Source organism: Somniosus microcephalus, unplaced genomic scaffold, assembly GCF_052327205.1.
Source record: "Somniosus microcephalus isolate GS21.2 unplaced genomic scaffold, FLI_Smic_1.0 unresolved_chr5, whole genome shotgun sequence".
Taxonomy (NCBI): Eukaryota; Metazoa; Chordata; class Chondrichthyes; order Squaliformes; family Somniosidae; genus Somniosus; species Somniosus microcephalus.
This window is the reverse complement of record NW_028225183.1, coordinates 455,481-465,650: the sequence shown is the minus strand read 5'-3', so window position 1 is coordinate 465,650 and position 10,170 is coordinate 455,481. Positions and strand designations below refer to the sequence as shown.

The following is a 10,170-nucleotide window of genomic DNA, read 5'->3' as shown; positions in this document are numbered from 1 at the left end:
AGACGAGTGAGTGAACGGTCTGAATTCAGTTGGTTTGGTGATGGTGTTTGTAGTGTTCGGTGCGGGGTTCGGGCCAATTATGGAGCAGAGGAAATTCTGCGATTCGGATCAGCCTGTCAATAGCAAGTGAAGGAAAAGGTGACCCAAAACCGGCATGCCTGCCTGGTTTACTGCTGGTGGTGAAGCGACGAAATTTATAAATGTCGCAATATCTGGCAGCGGTGGGATTCGAACCCACGCCCCCGAAGAGACTGGAGCCTTAATCCAGCGCCTTAGACCGCTCGGCCACGCTACCACGTCAGTGCGCTAAGGAATCTGAAACTAGTGACTGGTGATTGAAATGTGGCCTGGTCTTGTAAATAGCAGGGGAAACAAAAGGAAATTAAATTCGTGGACGGCAAACTCACTTCTGATGCAACCCACTATATCAGAAGCAGCTACGTGTTCACAAGGCAACACTAATAAATAAAAGTTTGCTGCAACACACCCATTGTAAATTTCATTCAAAATTTATCCCTGTTGTGTGTTGCAAGCAGGAAGTTGGTGTAAGTAAAGTGTGATAAAATTAAGTGCGTTTGATTGGGGTAGCAATAGAGCATTTTATTGTTGGTGTATATAAGAATGCAACTAGCAGAAGAAGGCTTACGATCAATCGACCTCTGGGTTATGGGACCAGCACGCTTCCGCTGCTACACTCTGCTGTCGGTTAGCAAACAATCCCGGCTGGTGCTTAGGTTCCGATGCCCCACAGTGCTGTGTGTTAGCGAGACAAATTTCAGCATCCAGCCTGTGTTGAAAACTATAGCATGGCCCTGAAACCGCCCAGAGACCCGGACCCCGCAGCACCCGTGTTTGCAGGCTGACATGGCTGCACGATGTCACAAGGACACTCTGTATTACGACACCGACAATGGGACACACACAAAATGACACACAGGAATCCGGAAAGGGTGTTTCTGGCCACACAAATGGAGGGACAGAGAAAGACAGTGAAGAAACCAAAGAGAGAGAGAGACAGACAGAGCGATTAACACGAGGCAGAGACAGAGACTGAGGGAAAACCGAGACTGCGAGAGAAACAGAGAGGGAGGTAGACAGCCAGGGAAACGGAGACTGAGATGAAGAGAGAGACTTGCATGAAGGTGCGTTCTGCTGTGCAAAGAAATTCCCTGTAGTGTAAAGATGTACCCTGTTATATAAAATTGTTCCCTCCTGTGTAAAGATGATCGCTGCTGATTATAGATTTTCCCTGTTGTTTAGAGATTTTGTCTGCTTTGTAAAGATGTCCGCTATTGAGTAATGTGTTTCCTGTTGTGTAAAGGTTCTCCGTGTTGTGTAACGGGGTTCCGTTTTGTGTGAAGGTATTGCCTGTTGTGTAAAGGCCAAGAGCACCATCTGGTGCTGGCGACCCGGCGCTGCAGGAATGCGTTGAGAGAAAGGGTAAGGCCAAGGCTGCTCCAAGTTTGCTGCATTTGCAGCTTATGTTGGTGCGAATAAAGTGTTTTGAAAGTTGTGTTGCAGGTTCTTGTGTTTTTTGCAAGAAGGAAGTTGCTGTAAGTAAAGCATAAATTGTGATAACAAAACCTGACGCACTGAGCCTGAAATTTATCATAATTTAAGAGAAGAGAACAATAGGAAAAATTTGCCCTCCTAATCACAACTTCCCCAGACTAATGGTATGAAAAACACATCTGACTCTCATCCTGAAGTCAGAGTCCAGATCCCCTCCTCACCCTTTTCGTTTGCAGAATGGATCTTCTCTTAACCATGTCTTAATGTAACTTTCGCTGTCTGGATAGGTTCGATTGACAAAAAGATACTGGTGTTAAATTAATTGGATTGCAGCACAGGAACAAATGGGAGGTGCTGTTCAACGGGCAAGATTGGAAGGGCGAACGGGGAAAGGACGGAGAGATGGTGGGTGCGAGAGTGACAGCAATGGGGGGGCGCGGTCGATAGATTGCAAGAAATGGAAGAAAGAGTAAACGTGGTGTGCATCTGAATAAGTGAGAGGCAGCAGGTGTGGGGACGAGTGAGTGAACGGTCTGAATTCAGTTGGTTGGGTGTTCGGTGCGGGGTTCAGGCCAATTATGGAGCAGAGGAAATTCTGCGATTCGGATCAGCCTGTCAATAGCAACTGAAGGAAAAGGTGACCCAAAACCGGCATGCCTGCCTGGTTTACTGCTGGTGGTGAAGCGACGAAATTTATAAATGTCGCAATATCTGGCAGCGGTGGGATTCGAACCCACGCCCCCGAAGAGACTGGAGCCTTAATCCAGCGCCTTAGACCGCTCGGCCACGCTACCACGTCAGTGCGCTAAGGAATCTGAAACTAGTGACTGGTGATTGAAATGTGGCCTGGTCTTGTAAATAGCAGGGGAAACAAAAGGAAATTAAATTCGTGGACGGCAAACTCACTTCTGATGCAACCCACTATATCAGAAGCAGCTACGTGTTCACAAGGCAACACTAATAAATAAAAGTTTGCTGCAACACACCCATTGTAAATTTCATTCAAAATTTATCCCTGTTGTGTGTTGCAAGCAGGAAGTTGGTGTAAGTAAAGTGTGATAAAATTAAGTGCGTTTGATTGGGGTAGCAATAGAGCATTTTATTGTTGGTGTATATAAGAATGCAACTAGCAGAAGAAGGCTTACGATCAATCGACCTCTGGGTTATGGGACCAGCACGCTTCCGCTGCTACACTCTGCTGTCGGTTAACAAACAATCCCGGCTGGTGCTTAGGTTCCGATGCCCCACAGTGCTGTGTGTTAGCGAGACAAATTTCAGCATCCAGCCTGTGTTGAAAACTATAGCATGGCCCTGAAACCGCCCAGAGACCCGGACCCCGCAGCGCCCGTGTTTGCAGGCTGACATGGCTGCACGATGTCACAAGGACACTCTGTATTACGACACCGACAATGGGACACACACAAAATGACACACAGGAATCCGGAAAGGGTGTTTCTGGCCACACAAATGGAGGGACAGAGAAAGACACTGAAGGAACCAAAGAGAGAGAGAGACAGACAGAGCGATTAACACGAGGCAGAGACAGAGACTGAGGGAAAACCGAGACTGCGAGAGAAACAGAGAGGGAGGTAGACAGCCAGGGAAACGGAGACTGAGATGAAGAGAGAGACTTGCATGAAGGTGCGTTCTGCTGTGCAAAGAAATTCCCTGTAGTTCCCTGTTTCTAAAATTGTTCCCTCCTGTGTAAAGATGATCGCTGCTGATTATAGATTTTCCCTGTTGTTTAGAGATTTTGTCTGCTTTGTAAAGATGTCCGCTATTGAGTAATGTGTTTCCTGTTGTGTAAAGGTTCTCCGTGTTGTGTAACGGGCTTCCGTTTTGTGTGAAGGTATTGCCTGTTGTGTAAAGGCCAAGAGCACCATCTGGTGCTGGCGACCCGGCGCTGCAGGAATGCGTTGAGAGAAAGGGTAAGGCCAAGGCTGCTCCAAGTTTGCAGCATTTGCAGCTTATGTTGGTGCGAATAAAGTGTTTTGAAAGTTGTGTTGCAGGTTCTTGTGTTTTTTGCAAGAAGGAAGTTGCTGTAAGTAAAGCATAAATTGTGATAACAAAACCTGACGCACTGAGCCTGAAATTTATCATAATTTAAGAGAAGAGAACAATAGGAAAAATTTGCCCTCCTAATCACAACTTCCCCAGACTAATGGTATGAAAAACACATCTGACTCTCATCCTGAAGTCAGAGTCCAGATCCCCTCCTCACCCTTTTCGTTTGCAGAATGGATCTTCTCTTAACCATGTCTTAATGTAACTTTCGCTGTCTGGATAGGTTCGATTGACAAAAAGATACTGGTGTTAAATTAATTGGATTGCAGCACAGGAACAAATGGGAGGTGCTGTTCAACGGGCAAGATTGGAAGGGCGAACGGGGAAAGGACGGAGAGATGGTGGGTGCGAGAGTGACAGCAATGGGGGGGCGCGGTCGATAGATTGCAAGAAATGGAAGAAAGAGTAAACGTGGTGTGCATCTGAATAAGTGAGAGGCAGCAGGTGTGGGGACGAGTGAGTGAACGGTCTGAATTCAGTTGGTTGGGTGTTCGGTGCGGGGTTCAGGCCAATTATGGAGCAGAGGAAATTCTGCGATTCGGATCAGCCTGTCAATAGCAACTGAAGGAAAAGGTGACCCAAAACCGGCATGCCTGCCTGGTTTACTGCTGGTGGTGAAGCGACGAAATTTATAAATGTCGCAATATCTGGCAGCGGTGGGATTCGAACCCACGCCCCCGAAGAGACTGGAGCCTTAATCCAGCGCCTTAGACCGCTCGGCCACGCTACCACGTCAGTGCGCTAAGGAATCTGAAACTAGTGACTGGTGATTGAAATGTGGCCTGGCCTTGTAAATAGCAGGGGAAACAAAAGGAAATTAAATTCGTGGACGGCAAACTCACTTCTGATGCAACCCACTATATCAGAAGCAGCTACGTGTTCACAAGGCAACACTAATAAATAAAAGTTTGCTGCAACACACCCATTGTAAATTTCATTCAAAATTTATCCCTGTTGTGTGTTGCAAGCAGGAAGTTGGTGTAAGTAAAGTGTGATAAAATTAAGTGCGTTTGATTGGGGTAGCAATAGAGCATTTTATTGTTGGTGTATATAAGAATGCAACTAGCAGAAGAAGGCTTACGATCAATCGACCTCTGGGTTATGGGACCAGCACGCTTCCGCTGCTACACTCTGCTGTCGGTTAACAAACAATCCCGGCTGGTGCTTAGGTTCCGATGCCCCACAGTGCTGTGTGTTAGCGAGACAAATTTCAGCATCCAGCCTGTGTTGAAAACTATAGCATGGCCCTGAAACCGCCCAGAGACCCGGACCCCGCAGCGCCCGTGTTTGCAGGCTGACATGGCTGCACGATGTCACAAGGACACTCTGTATTACGACACCGACAATGGGACACACACAAAATGACACACAGGAATCCGGAAAGGGTGTTTCTGGCCACACAAATGGAGGGACAGAGAAAGACACTGAAGGAACCAAAGAGAGAGAGAGACAGACAGAGCGATTAACACGAGGCAGAGACTGAGGGAAAACCGAGACTGCGAGAGAAACAGAGAGGGAGGTAGACAGCCAGGGAAACGGAGACTGAGATGAAGAGAGAGACTTGCATGAAGGTGCGTTCTGCTGTGCAAAGAAATTCCCTGTAGTTCCCTGTTTCTAAAATTGTTCCCTCCTGTGTAAAGATGATCGCTGCTGATTATAGATTTTCCCTGTTGTTTAGAGATTTTGTCTGCTTTGTAAAGATGTCCGCTATTGAGTAATGTGTTTCCTGTTGTGTAAAGGTTCTCCGTGTTGTGTAACGGGCTTCCGTTTTGTGTGAAGGTATTGCCTGTTGTGTAAAGGCCAAGAGCACCATCTGGTGCTGGCGACCCGGCGCTGCAGGAATGCGTTGAGAGAAAGGGTAAGGCCAAGGCTGCTCCAAGTTTGCAGCATTTGCAGCTTATGTTGGTGCGAATAAAGTGTTTTGAAAGTTGTGTTGCAGGTTCTTGTGTTTTTTGCAAGAAGGAAGTTGCTGTAAGTAAAGCATAAATTGTGATAACAAAACCTGACGCACTGAGCCTGAAATTTATCATAATTTAAGAGAAGAGAACAATAGGAAAAATTTGCCCTCCTAATCACAACTTCCCCAGACTAATGGTATGAAAAACACATCTGACTCTCATCCTGAAGTCAGAGTCCAGATCCCCTCCTCACCCTTTTCGTTTGCAGAATGGATCTTCTCTTAACCATGTCTTAATGTAACTTTCGCTGTCTGGATAGGTTCGATTGACAAAAAGATACTGGTGTTAAATTAATTGGATTGCAGCACAGGAACAAATGGGAGGTGCTGTTCAACGGGCAAGATTGGAAGGGCGAACGGGGAAAGGACGGAGAGATGGTGGGTGCGAGAGTGACAGCAATGGGGGGGCGCGGTCGATAGATTGCAAGAAATGGAAGAAAGAGTAAACGTGGTGTGCATCTGAATAAGTGAGAGGCAGCAGGTGTGGGGACGAGTGAGTGAACGGTCTGAATTCAGTTGGTTGGGTGTTCGGTGCGGGGTTCAGGCCAATTATGGAGCAGAGGAAATTCTGCGATTCGGATCAGCCTGTCAATAGCAACTGAAGGAAAAGGTGACCCAAAACCGGCATGCCTGCCTGGTTTACTGCTGGTGGTGAAGCGACGAAATTTATAAATGTCGCAATATCTGGCAGCGGTGGGATTCGAACCCACGCCCCCGAAGAGACTGGAGCCTTAATCCAGCGCCTTAGACCGCTCGGCCACGCTACCACGTCAGTGCGCTAAGGAATCTGAAACTAGTGACTGGTGATTGAAATGTGGCCTGGCCTTGTAAATAGCAGGGGAAACAAAAGGAAATTAAATTCGTGGACGGCAAACTCACTTCTGATGCAACCCACTATATCAGAAGCAGCTACGTGTTCACAAGGCAACACTAATAAATAAAAGTTTGCTGCAACACACCCATTGTAAATTTCATTCAAAATTTATCCCTGTTGTGTGTTGCAAGCAGGAAGTTGGTGTAAGTAAAGTGTGATAAAATTAAGTGCGTTTGATTGGGGTAGCAATAGAGCATTTTATTGTTGGTGTATATAAGAATGCAACTAGCAGAAGAAGGCTTACGATCAATCGACCTCTGGGTTATGGGACCAGCACGCTTCCGCTGCTACACTCTGCTGTCGGTTAACAAACAATCCCGGCTGGTGCTTAGGTTCCGATGCCCCACAGTGCTGTGTGTTAGCGAGACAAATTTCAGCATCCAGCCTGTGTTGAAAACTATAGCATGGCCCTGAAACCGCCCAGAGACCCGGACCCCGCAGCGCCCGTGTTTGCAGGCTGACATGGCTGCACGATGTCACAAGGACACTCTGTATTACGACACCGACAATGGGACACACACAAAATGACACACAGGAATCCGGAAAGGGTGTTTCTGGCCACACAAATGGAGGGACAGAGAAAGACACTGAAGGAACCAAAGAGAGAGAGAGACAGACAGAGCGATTAACACGAGGCAGAGACTGAGGGAAAACCGAGACTGCGAGAGAAACAGAGAGGGAGGTAGACAGCCAGGGAAACGGAGACTGAGATGAAGAGAGAGACTTGCATGAAGGTGCGTTCTGCTGTGCAAAGAAATTCCCTGTAGTGTAAAGATGTTCCCTGTTATATAAAATTGTTCCCTCCTGTGTAAAGATGATCGCTGCTGATTATAGATTTTCCCTGTTGTTTAGAGATTTTGTCTGCTTTGTAAAGATGTCCGCTATTGAGTAATGTGTTTGCTGTTGTGTAAAGGTTGTCCGTGTTGTGTAACGGGCTTCCGTTTTGTGTGAAGGTATTGCCTGTTGTGTAAAGGCCAAGAGCACCATCTGGTGCTGGCGACCCGGCGCTGCAGGAATGCGTTGAGAGAAAGGGTAAGGCCAAGGCTGCTCCAAGTTTGCAGCATTTGCAGCTTATGTTGGTGCGAATAAAGTGTTTTGAAAGTTGTGTTGCAGGTTCTTGTGTTTTTTGCAAGAAGGAAGTTGCTGTAAGTAAAGCATAAATTGTGATAACAAAACCTGACGCACTGAGCCTGAAATTTATCATAATTTAAGAGAAGAGAACAATAGGAAAAATTTGCCCTCCTAATCACAACTTCCCCAGACTAATGGTATGAAAAACACATCTGACTCTCATCCTGAAGTCAGAGTCCAGATCCCCTCCCCACCCTTTTAGTTTGCAGAATGGATCTTCTCTTAACCATGTCTTAATGTAACTTTCGCTGTCTGGATAGGTTCGATTGACAAAAAGATACTGGTGTTAAATTAATTGGATTGCAGCACAGGAACAAATGGGAGGTGCTGTTCAACCGGCAAGATTGGAAGGGCGAACGGGGAAACGACGGAGAGATGACAGCAATGGGGGGCGCGGTCGATAGATTGCAAGAAAGAGTAAACGTGGTGCACATCTGAATAAGTGAGAGGCAGCAGGTGTGGGGACGAGTGAGTGAACGGTCTGAATTCAGTTGGTTGGGTGATGGTGTTTGCAGTGTTCGGTGCGGGGTTCAGGCCAATTATGGAGCAGAGGAAATTCTGCGATTCGGATCAGCCTGTCAATAGCAACTGAAGGAAAAGGTGACCCAAAACCGGCATGCCTGCCTGGTTTACTGCTGGTGGTGAAGCAACGAAATTTATAAATGTCGCAATATCTGGCAGCGGTGGGATTCGAACCCACGCCCCCGAAGAGACTGGAGCCTTAATCCAGCGCCTTAGACCGCTCGGCCACGCTACCACGTCAGTGCGATAAGGAATCTGAAACTAGTGACTGGTGATTGAAATGTGGCCTGCTCTTGTAAATAGCAGGGGAAACAAAAGGAAATTAAATTCGTGGACGGCAAACTCACTTCTGATGCAACCCACTATATCAGAAGCAGCTACGTGTTCACAAGGCAACACTAATAAATAAAAGTTTGCTGCAACACACCCATTGTAAATTTCATTCAAAATTTATCCCTGTTGTGTGTTGGAAGCAGGAAGTTGGTGTAAGTAAAGTGTGATAAAATTAAGTGCGTTTGATTGGGGTAGCAATAGAGCATTTTATTGTTGGTGTATATAAGAATGCAACTAGCAGAAGAAGGCTTACGATCAATCGACCTCTGGGTTATGGGACCAGCACGCTTCCGCTGCTACACTCTGCTGTCGGTTAGCAAACAATCCCGGCTGGTGCTTAGGTTCCGATGCCCCACAGTGCTGTGTGTTAGCGAGACAAATTTCAGCATCCAGCCTGTGTTGAAAACTATAGCATGGCCCTGAAACCGCCCAGAGACCCGGACCCCGCAGCACCCGTGTTTGCAGGCTGACATGGCTGCACGATGTCACAAGGACACTCTGTATTACGACACCGACAATGGGACACACACAAAATGACACACAGGAATCCGGAAAGGGTGTTTCTGGCCACACAAATGGAGGGACAGAGAAAGACACTGGTGAAACAAAAGAGAGAGAGAGAGACAGACAGAGCGATTAACACGAGGCAGAGACAGAGACTGAGGGAAAACCGAGGCTGCGAGAGAAACAGAGAGGGAGGTAGACAGCCAGGGAAACGGAGACTGAGATGAAGAGAGAGACTTGCATGAAGGTGCGTTCTGCTGTGCAAAGAAATTCCCTGTAGTTCCCTGTTTCTAAAATTGTTCCCTCCTGTGTAAAGATGATCGCTGCTGATTATAGATTTTCCCTGTTGTTTAGAGATTTTGTCTGCTTTGTAAAGATGTCCGCTATTGAGTAATGTGTTTGCTGTTGTGTAAAGGTTCTCCGTGTTGTGTAACGGGGTTCCGTTTTGTGTGAAGGTATTGCCTGTTGTGTAAAGGCCAAGAGCACCATCTGGTGCTGACGACACGGCGCTGCAGGAATGCGTTGAGAGAAAGGGTAAGGCCAAGGCTGCTCCAAGTTTGCAGCATTTGCAGCTTATGTTGGTGCGAATAAAGTGTTTTGAAAGTTGTGTTGCAGGTTCTTGTGTTTTTTGCAAGAAGGAAGTTGCTGTAAGTAAAGCATAAATTGTGATAACAAAACCTGACGCACTGAGCCTGAAATTTATCATAATTTAAGAGAAGAGAACAATAGGAAAAATTTGCCCTCCTAATCACAACTTCCCCAGACTAATGGTATGAAAAACACATCTGACTCTCATCCTGAAGTCAGAGTCCAGATCCCCTCCCCACCCTTTTCTTTTGCAGAATGGATCTTCTCTTAACCATGTCTTAATGTAACTTTCGCTGTCTGGATAGGTTCGGTTGACAAAAAGATACTGGTGTTAAATTAATTGGATTGCAGCACAGGAACAAATGGGAGGTGCTGTTGAACCGGCAAGATTGGAAGGGCGAACGGGGAAACGACGGAGAGATGACAGCAATGGGGGGCGCGGTCGATAGATTGCAAGAAATGGAAGAAAGAGTAAACGTGGTGCACATCTGAATAAGTGCGAGGCAGCAGGTGTGGGGACGAGTGAGTGAACGGTCTGAATTCAGTTGGTTTGGTGAAGGTGTTTGTAGTGTTCGGTGCGGGGTTCAGGCCAATTTATGGAGCACAGGAAATTCTGCGATTCGGATCAGCCTGTCAATAGCAACTGAAGGAAAAGGTGACCCAAAACCGGCATGCCTGCCTGGTT

At 46.8% G+C, this 10,170-nt stretch overlaps 5 non-coding genes across 5 annotated transcripts; all 5 read right to left on the bottom strand.

Annotated features, from left to right (window-relative positions):
- Positions 1-213: 213 nt before the first annotated feature.
- On the bottom strand, positions 214-295 carry trnal-aag (transfer RNA leucine (anticodon AAG)). The gene has a single exon. It is a non-coding gene; the product is annotated as a tRNA-Leu (tRNA).
- Positions 296-2,224: 1,929 nt separating this feature from the next.
- Positions 2,225-2,306, bottom strand: trnal-aag (transfer RNA leucine (anticodon AAG)). The gene has a single exon. It is a non-coding gene; the product is annotated as a tRNA-Leu (tRNA).
- Positions 2,307-4,224: 1,918 nt separating this feature from the next.
- On the bottom strand, positions 4,225-4,306 carry trnal-aag (transfer RNA leucine (anticodon AAG)). The gene has a single exon. It is a non-coding gene; the product is annotated as a tRNA-Leu (tRNA).
- Positions 4,307-6,218: 1,912 nt separating this feature from the next.
- trnal-aag (transfer RNA leucine (anticodon AAG)) lies at positions 6,219-6,300 on the bottom strand. The gene has a single exon. It is a non-coding gene; the product is annotated as a tRNA-Leu (tRNA).
- Positions 6,301-8,213: 1,913 nt separating this feature from the next.
- Positions 8,214-8,295, bottom strand: trnal-aag (transfer RNA leucine (anticodon AAG)). Its single transcript has one exon. It is a non-coding gene; the product is annotated as a tRNA-Leu (tRNA).
- Positions 8,296-10,170: the final 1,875 nt, after the last annotated feature.